Source organism: Argiope bruennichi, chromosome 7 (assembly GCF_947563725.1).
Source record: "Argiope bruennichi chromosome 7, qqArgBrue1.1, whole genome shotgun sequence".
Taxonomy (NCBI): domain Eukaryota; kingdom Metazoa; phylum Arthropoda; class Arachnida; order Araneae; family Araneidae; genus Argiope; species Argiope bruennichi.
In genome coordinates this window covers 93142327-93153393 of record NC_079157.1, presented here as the reverse complement: position 1 = coordinate 93153393, position 11067 = coordinate 93142327, and the positions used below count along the sequence as shown (strand labels likewise).

General features: G+C 28.7%; 1 protein-coding gene across 1 annotated transcript in view; it reads left to right on the top strand.

Moving 5' to 3' along the window:
- The first annotated feature begins 2047 nt into the window (after positions 1-2047).
- The window catches only part of LOC129975671 (elongation of very long chain fatty acids protein AAEL008004-like), a 64542-nt gene continuing 55522 nt past the window's right edge, over positions 2048-11067 (top strand). The window contains exon 1 of the mRNA XM_056088790.1: positions 2048-2286. The gene's annotated coding sequence lies outside the window, so the exon portion shown is untranslated. The remainder of the gene's footprint in view (positions 2287-11067) is intronic.

The following is an 11067-nucleotide window of genomic DNA, read 5'->3' as shown; positions in this document are numbered from 1 at the left end:
TCGTTGCAACGGGCCGCTAAAAGCTAATTTTTCTCACGCACTCATAACCTGCTTGTGCAGGTTAAATTTTATTTTCATTTTGTGCGAAATAAACTGTTATAAAATATGATTAAAATACTTTTTTTAAAAAATTAAAAATACAGACTTAATTTATAGGTTAACATTAACAACAACGAATAGATTATTTTTTGAACTTTAAGATGACGTATAAATCAGTTTTGAGCTGCAAAATTTTCGTAACTTATCTCGGAAATACGTAAAAATTTCGTTCAATTTTTAATTAGTTAAAATTGTAATTAAACTTTCAAAAAAGTCTCTCCAGGTATCCATTACCACCCTTCAAAGAAAATATGGGCCAAATTTGGTAGCTGTACATCATATGGTCTGGCATGTAGTGTTCCAACACGTACACACGCATTCAATGAATAATCAGGCCTTAAGAAACTCCGGGCACTGATGGAGTATTTTCTTTAAGAAGGTGAATGGAAAGGTCCAAACTCAAGTGTTTATATTATAATGGAGATACTCAAATTTACATAAATTAGTCAGTTTTTGTGATTGATTTAGTTGATTGGATTTATTTTAAATAAAAATATTTGGCATATCTTTTTATTTAAAACATTAGTGTCTCATTACTTATTTATTTAAATATAAGTCATAGGACTGAGAATCTATGTAAAAATTTAAAATTTGTAATTTATCTGAGAATTTGTTGATTCATGTTACAAATTTAAACAATTTTGTTAGCAGATGCACAAGGTTTACATGCTAGCTGTCGGAATCTATATAGAGTGAATATCCTGTATATATCAAACTACGTATGCTTTAAATAAAAAAAAAAATATTAAATGAATAATATCGATCTTAAAGATCGTAGAAACTTTTTACTTGTATTTACTTTTTTGAAAATTTTATTTTATTTCATTCAAACACGTGCTGAAAATTACACTTTTCTATGTTTAATTTGCAATAACAATTATTTTTATTTGAGCTTTTGTTAATGTTACGGTAATACGTTGATAAAAGCTAATTTTTCCCCCATTAACGTGCAACATGCTCGTGCAGCTTAAATTTTATTTTTATTTTGAGTGAAATAAATTGTTGGAAAAATATAATTAAATTATTTTTTAAAAATCCATTAAAAATAGAAATTTAATTTGCTGGTTAAAACGTTACTATCTTTAAAAAAGATTATTTTTTGGTCGTCAATATGATGTAAAAATAAATTTTGTGCTGTACTATTTTCGTAAGTTATAGCAGATAGACGCCAAATTCTCGCTTAATTTTTAATTAATTAAAATTCTAATTAAAAATTTAAAAAAAAATCGTTCCGAGGTGCACATTCCCGGCCTCCAAGGTATACAGGTTCCAAATTTAGTAGCTATAGGTCGAAGATTCTGGCCTTTAGAGCCCCAACACACACAAACACACACACACACACACACTGAGCTTTCTTATAAGTATAGATATAGATAGATATCTGCAATTTGGGCAATCAAGCCATATATGAAATTTTATCTCCCTCGCTCATTGCATTTTGAAGTTATACACATGCACATGCACATATAAACATTTCTGTCAACAGATTTCGCTTGAAATTTCAATAGATAGCTTTTTTTATTTACCAGCGTCCAGGTTGAAGTTCAACAATTCTTCTTACTTTATGACTTACCTTTCCATAAGCTGTAACATCATCTTTAATTAGAGTTATTTGCAAACCTTTCACTTTCAAACAAAAAAATAAAAAAATAAACATGAGCCTTTCCATTAAAAACGAATCACTTGTCAAGAAAGAGAAAGCTAATATAAACCTCACTCCAAATTTTCCTTCACTGAATTAATTAAATTAGTGCTCTCCATGAATTGAGTAATCGTTTTCATTTTAGGAGATGGTAAAACCCCGAAATCCTTAAAATGTCCAAGGGGCATGCACATTTCATTCGTCGTTTTGCGCGCCCGCTGCCTGACGTCATAAGACAAGCTGACCAATGAAAAAGGTTCTGCTCTTCCGTGCCTCCGAGTTAAACATCGGAACATGCTTCCGAAACTGTCACAGAAATTCAACAGACCTCGAAAACAGCGGGGATTGAAATAGTTTTCGCGGTCGAACTCTGCGAGAGGGTTTGGAGTTTGAATTCGGATCCCTACAGAGAGAGAAACTCAATGAATGCCTCCGAAACCGTAGCGAGTTGAAGCCTCTTCTCCTCCAAACTGTGTGTTTACAATTTAAAAAAATTTTTTGGAGGGTACTAGAGTTGACATTTAATTTGTTAACCGGCAGTTTTGGTAAGTGAATATTTTTTTAAAAAGTTTTTAAAGCTAAGAATTTTTATTATTATAATGCTTTATGAAATTATGCTTTTTTGATTTCTAATCAGAAATGTAGAGTGTATAAACAGTAGAATTTAAAATTATTGTATTGTATTAAAAAGTAGAACTGAAAATGTGAATATTCTGTTTATATATTGGACAACAGAGAATATATATATAAAGAATTTTACAGCAGTTGAATAACAATATATCAATTTAAATATAAATTGTTTTAGTTGTTCTTTTTTGATTAGAAGTAATTATTTGTTTGGATCTATTTATTTTTAATGTCTTCTTTATAAATTATTATGATATAATTTAAATCAATTTATTACATATATTTACTTTTTCACATATTTTATTGAAAAAATTCACGCATTTAGAGAAATTATCGTTTGCCTTTTATTTTATTCTATTGCCATGCCAGACTTCTTTTTTAAAAATTTATTTTGGTAGAGTTTTATGATAAATAAAAAAGCTTTTTACTCATTTTTATGCATTTTAATTCTAAGGAGTAATTTAAAAAAAAAAAAAAACACTCATTTACCAGATGTATTTCATTCTAAAACCGCAAAAGATTTTTGCACTCCTCTTGCAATTTTATTCAACAAAATGTAATCATCAAACATTTCAACTTAAAATATTTCATTTTAAAACCGAATAACATAGAACGTTTATTAAATATTTTATTAATATTTCCAATGTGAAAAAAAAGATTTTTTTTCCCTCGGTGTATTTGGTTAAATTCATAAGCGTTTTTCAATTTTCAAATTTTTAATTTTTTTTTTCTAAAATGTCTTTTTTAAGAATTAGAAGAAAATAGCTTAAAGAGATAACTGACGTTTTGGAGATTTTTATTTCCATTTTTTTAGCATTTTATTTCTTATTGATAACATACGTTTATACTTATATTTATACAGACATTATTTTATTTTAAATAAATACAAATTTAACAATAAGTTTGGCTCATTGTGAAAATAAAAACAATTAAACTTTCATTAATTACTCCAACCTGTGTGTGATAGAATTTATTAATTTTAACTAGCAAGCGCATGATTGTTTTATTTTATTTAAAGCTCATATACGTTTTATTTTATTAAAGCTTTAAAGAAAATAATAATAATAATATTGCCACAATCTAAATATTAAAGTAATAAATCAAAAAATAATTAAAAACAAAATTTAGCACTAAATTATCATACATGTAAAAGGAAAAATAAACATAACAAGATGATAACAAAAAATAAAATAAAAATCCTTTGAATAATAATCATTCACACGATATGATTTTCCAACTCTGGTTCTGTACCAATGAGCCGCAAATGACGAATGTAAGGAATTAAAATACACAATAGATTTTTTAGAAAAGGAAGACAGTTCCGAAAGATTGAGAAAAATTTCTGAAAGCTAAAACACTTCCGTACTCTTTTCTATTCATTAATATTGTGATGCGGACACTTCTTCCTACATTTGGTGCTGCCACACGGAGTTGACCGTGACCGTTTAAAGACGCTAAATGTAGGTTGTTTAACTTGAGGAATATCGAGTTTGAAGAATAGCCCTTCATTTCAGCATCCGCTTCAATGGAGAAATGTTCATTATTTATTCGATCTGTCATTTGTCGCTATATTTGACCATTCCATTTGCATATGTTTATTTTTCTTCTTTGTTGAGTCACCTGACAGAAACGAATTCTGTTTTTTTTTTGTTAGTTGTCTTAGTAGATGGCTTTTCTGGGGGAAGTAATGACCTTATGAACTGTATAAGTTTATTGCCGTTAACATCAAAATTTAAGCTAAATAAGTTATAGTTTTTTTATTATTAAAAAATATTTAAATTTGCCTATCCTCAATTTCTTTATGTATTTTCTTATAGCAATGTCATTTTTAATGGCTTCATCAAAAATGATTGTGCTTTTAGATTCTCCACCGATATTCATAAGAATACTTGCTACAAACACCATTCCTGATGATAGTTTGACTTTATTCTTATTTTGTCATTTTGATGTACTTTGGTGGGCGTGGTGGCCTAGTAGTTACAGACTCGAAACATGATTCCATGGAGGAATTGCTATATAAGTGAGCTCAATGCATATTAAACTGATCAGGGTCAAATATCCTTCGGTCAGAGTGAAGCCGCAGCTTGGAGTGCGGCCTCGATATAGTCATCTGGCCACGATTCAAAATTACAAGGTTCTTCTGAAAAAATCTCTCTGGTGCTTCACATTAAGATTTTTTGTATACCCCGTGCCCGAGAAATTAAGAAGTAAAATTACTAAACTATGATGGAAGGAAAATAATAAAAATTTTCTTTCCTTGCGATTTGAGAGACATTAATCAAATTTTTATTTCGCAATTTTAGGAGTTATGTATGCTTTTCTAATTACAAAAAAAAAAAAAAAAAAAAAAAAATAAATGATTTTTTAGTAAAATATTTTAAGAAGTCGCCCAGTCATTAATTTTTAAACCATAAGAGATATTCTCACATAGAAATAGGCTTTAAATTGTTTAAAAAATTATATCTTATACTGGATGAAACAAATTAGTCGCGAAAAAATTAAGAAAGTCTAAACATTTATATAATCATATGGTCCTATAAATCATTTTTAAAAAAATATTTTTGAACCAGTAACATTTTAATTAAAAATGATCCATTCTACTTCAACCAAAAACTGAACGAGTTATGAAGTTTTGAATATACTATTTTACGATTTCAAGTGGCAACCTTGAAGAAAATTGATTAATCAATGGATGGTCATTGATTTGTTTACTAGCTTAATCGATCGATCACAATGATTAAAGATTATGTTAATTCTTTAGGAAAGTTGAAAAAATAGGAATACTATATAGCTTAAGTATAGCGTTTTACTTATTTCCCATGGCTGATATTAAATTTTCCCATGGCGCTAATTTGAGAGTGAAGAAATGGGGTCAGAAAACTCTAGTAGTCGTCAAAAATTGCGACTCACCTAGTAGCGATATGAATGAATTTGTAAAAAGTACAAATTTTATGGTTTAGAAAGTATTAGAATAATATTAATACCTTGTATAGTTATAACTAGTCTGGTTTCTGTCTGCTTCTTCACTTTGTTATCAGAGAATTTATATTACATCAATAATCATCAACTTTCTTCAATATAAATGCGTATAAATGTGGGTGGAGTCATGGGTCATAATAATGTAAAGAAATAAAAAGAAATAAATTACAAAATTATTTAAATAAATCCTAATTATATTGATTTAGATTAAATTGTATTGAAATGTGAAACTAAATAGACCAGTTAATTAAAAACGGGCCTTTTAATATTCACCTACCTAAGAACACAATTTATCTAAATCCGTCATTGCTTATTATCCATTCTTCTAATGGCAATATCTTATCTTTCACTCAGAATTTTACTTGTATGATAATTTACACTACAAATTGTTAATGATGATGGTATACGTTTATATAATCTATTCTAAATTAAGTACTTAAAGAAGTCGTCAAAAATAAGTTATCTAATGCAGATTGAATTTATAATATAAAGATAAACACAGTGAAAGGAATAATGGGTTCTATAAACTCCATTGGAAAGAGAATAATAGATATACCGATATAAATGCATTGCATAAATGAATAGCTGCAGACAGTCATTTTTGGAATCACATTTTCAGGAATGCATTGCGTGAGAAGATAATGGCAGACATTTAGTTTCAGGACCAAGATTTTATTGAATGTATTGCGGATGAGGACATTGGCAGACATTCAATTCTAGGATCAAATTTTTATAATTGAATTTTGGAAGAAGAACGCGGAAGACATTGAATTTCAGGATCAAGTTTCTTATCGATGGGTGTGTTATCTATGAATGAAATAGTTAAAACTGTGTTATGACCACATCCGGGTCCTTTTCTTAGAGATCAAAAGAGGGTCAGCTTAATCAGATCAAATGGCAATTCATCTCCCACTCCTCTGGATTTCCCAAATTTCAACAAATGTTCGAAATACACCATTTCCGCGGGAGTATTCGAAACGTTTCAGAAGAATAAGAATGGAAATATTTCGCCATTCATTTTCATGTAGGATCGGTTTAAGCTTGCAGATATAGTGGGACCTTTGTACCTATCACATAAATGAAATTTCGGAAACAAGCAACATTAGAGTGATTATCCTTGAATGCTATTTGAATTTCTAGTTAGTTTTACTATTTTGGTTTATAGATTATGTATATACATGATAAAATTTTATTTATTACGAAACTAATAGCACAATATTCATATCTCATGGTGGTTGGAAAATTAAAGATTCTTTTAAATTTTGATGATTACAATACTTTTTTTTGGGAATTTATCTTATACGAGAAAGTAAAAGAGTAGCTGTTTTACATTCTGTAAATTTATTGTAAAAAATGTTTTGTTTTTCATTTATTATTCAATTTTATGATTTTCAAAAAATTTTCAGTGCAAAAAGAAAGCGCAAGTAAAAAAGTTATAAAAAAAACTCTTTATAAATATTCCCTTTTAAATATAACTTCAACGTTATTCCAGAAGGAAAAAAATGGTCCAAATTTATAAATACGAGCAGATATTTTTCATTTAAATATGATTAAACCTTTCTTTTTTCTTTTAAAAGGAATAAAACCTAACAACATTTTAACACATTAACGGACATAAATCCACTTCATAGAGATTCTCTTTATTTAAAATCTTATGAAAAAAACATTGAAATAAGAAAGAAATTATCAGAACTTTAAGCTAAAAATTTAAAAAGAAAGTCGCGTTTCAGTCATTCATTCTATTTTTTCCGTGAAAAGAAAATGAAATGTTTCATAAATCTGAAAATTCTTTTGTCTAAATATATTTGAAATGAGTTTTATTCTGTTATTCAATATAGTTTAAAGGATGGCATTATTATAGTATTCTTTATCAACTGTAATTTGCTTCCTTTCAAAAATTTTCAAACTGGCTTCCATATAATTTTTTCCTAATAATAAATGGCATTTTTATGCAGATAAAAAGAATAAGAAAAATTCTTAAGGCTGGATGATTAAACAGCATTAGTTTTTGAACAGTTTATATAAATAAAAAAGTATTTACCAGAGTAAATCTGCACAAAAAGGTTCGTATCTTTCATCTAATGTAGCATTTTGTTGACATATACACATACACAAATTAGACGAAAACAAAAACAAATTCTAGACGAACTCAACTTTAAGAACAGTTTAACACGAATGTATAAATCAATATATGCAGTTACAGTTAGATCATTGATGTAACAGACGATTTTTTTCACAGTCAGGAAAAATTTTATTGTAAAGATTGAAAGACATAATCTTTCTACATCAGAAGTATTTTTAAATCAAGATTCTAAGAATTTTGCAGCTTATTGCAAAATTTCTAAATCTTTGCCTTCTTCCGTTTGCCAAAGGAAAGCCACCTGCACATATTGCATTACTCAAAGCTCGTTTGCTGGAAAAGAACATCGTTCATAATGTAGATTCAAATAACAAACGATAATAAAAAAAGAATTGTTGATAATATCACTTTAAGCTTTGATTTGTTATCCAACCAAAGATTTCTATCTCACTTTCAGCCGAGATATAATTATGTCTTCTTCAAAACACATGCATAATAATATCACTCTTATGTTTAATATAATGAAAGAATTTTTAACAAGACATTAAACCGGAATTGAAGCAGTCATTGACTCCCATCTATAGGGATTATCTTTCATGCAATTACCATAATTTCACTCTCTGTAATAACTTTTTTTTGCTCATGAGTTCATCTTCTAGAAATCATTAGGAGTTGCAGATGCAAGGATTAATGATCAGGTATGATGCGTTTATCATTATTGTCATTATAGAATTCCAAAACGTACCACAGAAAGTGAAACTTGTGTGATAAATGCACACAAACACAGTACATTAGTGCATTGAACTAAACAGAATTATGGTAACTTTCAAATTAAATTATTGTACTTCAAAACCAAATTATTGTATTTCAATTAATAATTTCAAAAATTCGTTCTGTAATATTCTACAGTCTTATTATTTCTGTGATTTAAGAAATTTCTTACAAATGACCACTCTGTAGCTTCCATTCAGTCCAACGGTCTTATGCAATGTCTTGTAAGAAATTCTTTTAGCTTTCTTCTTTATATTTTTAACAAAAATATGCTAAAATCGGCCAACTCAGAAATTCAGATGAATCTTCACATTTTAGATATTTGAGAGTCTAAAATATTCAGTTTCTTGTTAAGTCCGTTTGCCCCAAAACACGACGACTTAAAAAGGGAAGCAGCTAGAGGCATAAAATTTGTCACGCACTTGTGGTCATTGCATCAAAATAGTTTATTCGTAAGAAATTTTGGAGGAATCCGTCAAATGGCTGATTGTTTGTCGGTCTGTCTATCCGTATGTACGTGAACGCGATAATTCAAAAACAGAATAGGCTATGTAAAAGAATTTCATATGTGATGTTGGTTACAAAGTTGTATATCTGTATCAAAATTTAGATTTTTCAAATATTATTTATAAAGATGAATATATTATTATATATTCGTCAATCATTTAATTTCAAGATCCTAAGAAAAAATACAAAGTACACCATGCGGATTTGATTTTCAAGCCCACTGCACGTTTCGTATTTACAAAAAAATTCCTTTCCGCAAGCTGGATGGCAATGAGAGAAGATTCCTTTTCTTTTAAGTTACTACCTGGCATTATAAATTGTTGATGTTAAAAGCAATCAATATTAAGGCTAGAAAACCACTTTTCAGCCTCTAACTTCTAAGATATTGCAGTTATCGAAAAGCATTAAGTACAAAAGTTGTTTGTCTTAATGAGGCGCTAATTTGACTAATTGGATTTAGTTTTCTATCGCCAATAACAAGAATTTTATAGCGAAATGAAAATTTCAGGCCCTTTCCCACTGTTTATAACCTCTTTGAACTAGATGAGCCATTTACGATCTTATCTCGACATATATATACACACATAGCTAAAAAATCTTCATACGTTATATAGATGGATGTTATGTGACATAGAAAAAGCACCCCAAACCACCTTCTTGCAAATCGTGAAAAACATATAATTTTAAATATTTTAACTCTCCCAACAGCAAAGTTATTACTTGCAGTGTATAATAATGTCCTTCAGAAAACAGATGTAGAATTTAATAACTCATCTCATCACTGTAGAATTCGCTGTCAACGGACATTTTTAAGCATTCAGTGTACAAATAAATTCCCTCCTCATGGTTCTTTCTACGAAATTCCTTCAAAGGCATGAGACATGATTTGAATTTAAATGACCGTCAAGACTTATAGTCTTGTATAGAAATTTATTTACACAGAGTAGGAGATTTCGGTTACTTTCGGTTGTAAAAAATTCACAAAATTTCTTTAAATCTGGAATGTAAAAGACGATTAAAAGCATGTTTTTTAAATGATAAAGACAGAGTTCACTATGAATTTTTTAAATTTGTAACTGAGTAGAATTTGGAGCATATTGGAGTGGTTCCTTTCTATCTTTTTGCATCCTGTTATACCATAGGCACGAAGAACAATGTTTAAAAATGGACGCACCTTAAAAATTTTTCACCGATGCCTAATTCTGAAGTTCAACTTTTATTATAAATACGGCAAAGTTTCAAAAATTTTATGAAATGAATAAATTTACTCATCTATGTATCATAAAATCTGTAACCCCTCCCCCCAGATAAAGAAGGATTTTTCAGTTAAAAAAGAACTAAAACGCTTATATTAATTGTGGTAAAATAAGAAAACAGCGATTAAATATCATTTAAAAGAGCCTTTTATTAAATATAAAGAATTGTGTTTAAGGAGTAAAAAATGATCAAATATATATAAAAAAGAGCGTTTTAATTTGCAGAAAACACTAGAAAAAACCTCGAATCAAAATCCGTGAAGAATTAAAGTAATCTGAAAAGTGTTTATTTGATAGAAAAAAATTTTTTTTTTCAGGTACTTTCGATTCGGATCGCTGCACTGCATGAAGTTGGGAAAAACGTAAACAACATCATAAGCACTTTCGAAGCCACGCGGTTCCATATTAATATTTTTATTAACTTGATAATATTTATAAGCTGGTACTATTTAAAAATTTCGAGGCACATGACACAAAAATCGTTCAAAACATTTTACAGGTCAATACATATAGGAACTTGTAGGCCATTTTACAGGATTTTTACATGCCATTGGATTTATAGTTGCCGAATTTGTCACATGGTTATTTCTTGGATGGTAGACTCTTACTAAAAAAATTCCCCAAAATTTTAATCACATTTTTAATGAAAAATTGATCAAAACGTGAGAGTTTTCCTTATTCACTTTGGAGCATATTATAGCCGCCCCCCCCTAAAAAACCCACACATACACAAAGCAAGACCCATCAACTTAAAAAAATTTTAAAAACTACCTTTTAAGTGGCATCAATTTTATATTCTAGAAAATTTTCTCTAATTTTAATACATTTTTGAAAACTTTTTAAAGTTTAGTATATAACAATGCTTTCCATTTCTATTTGCGCAATACATTTATTTTTGTGTGAGCGAGTTAGCGTTACTATATAATTGAAAAAGCAAATTCTTTTTTAATGCAAAGACTGGTGAATTGATACGACAATATTATCATGTAACGATGTTTTACAGCTTATAATTTTTTTTATGTTTTAAAATCAGAAGATATTGGGGTTAATTAGAAAATAAGATCTATCATTAATACATCATTGCAGTACAAGAAAACCCTAATTTC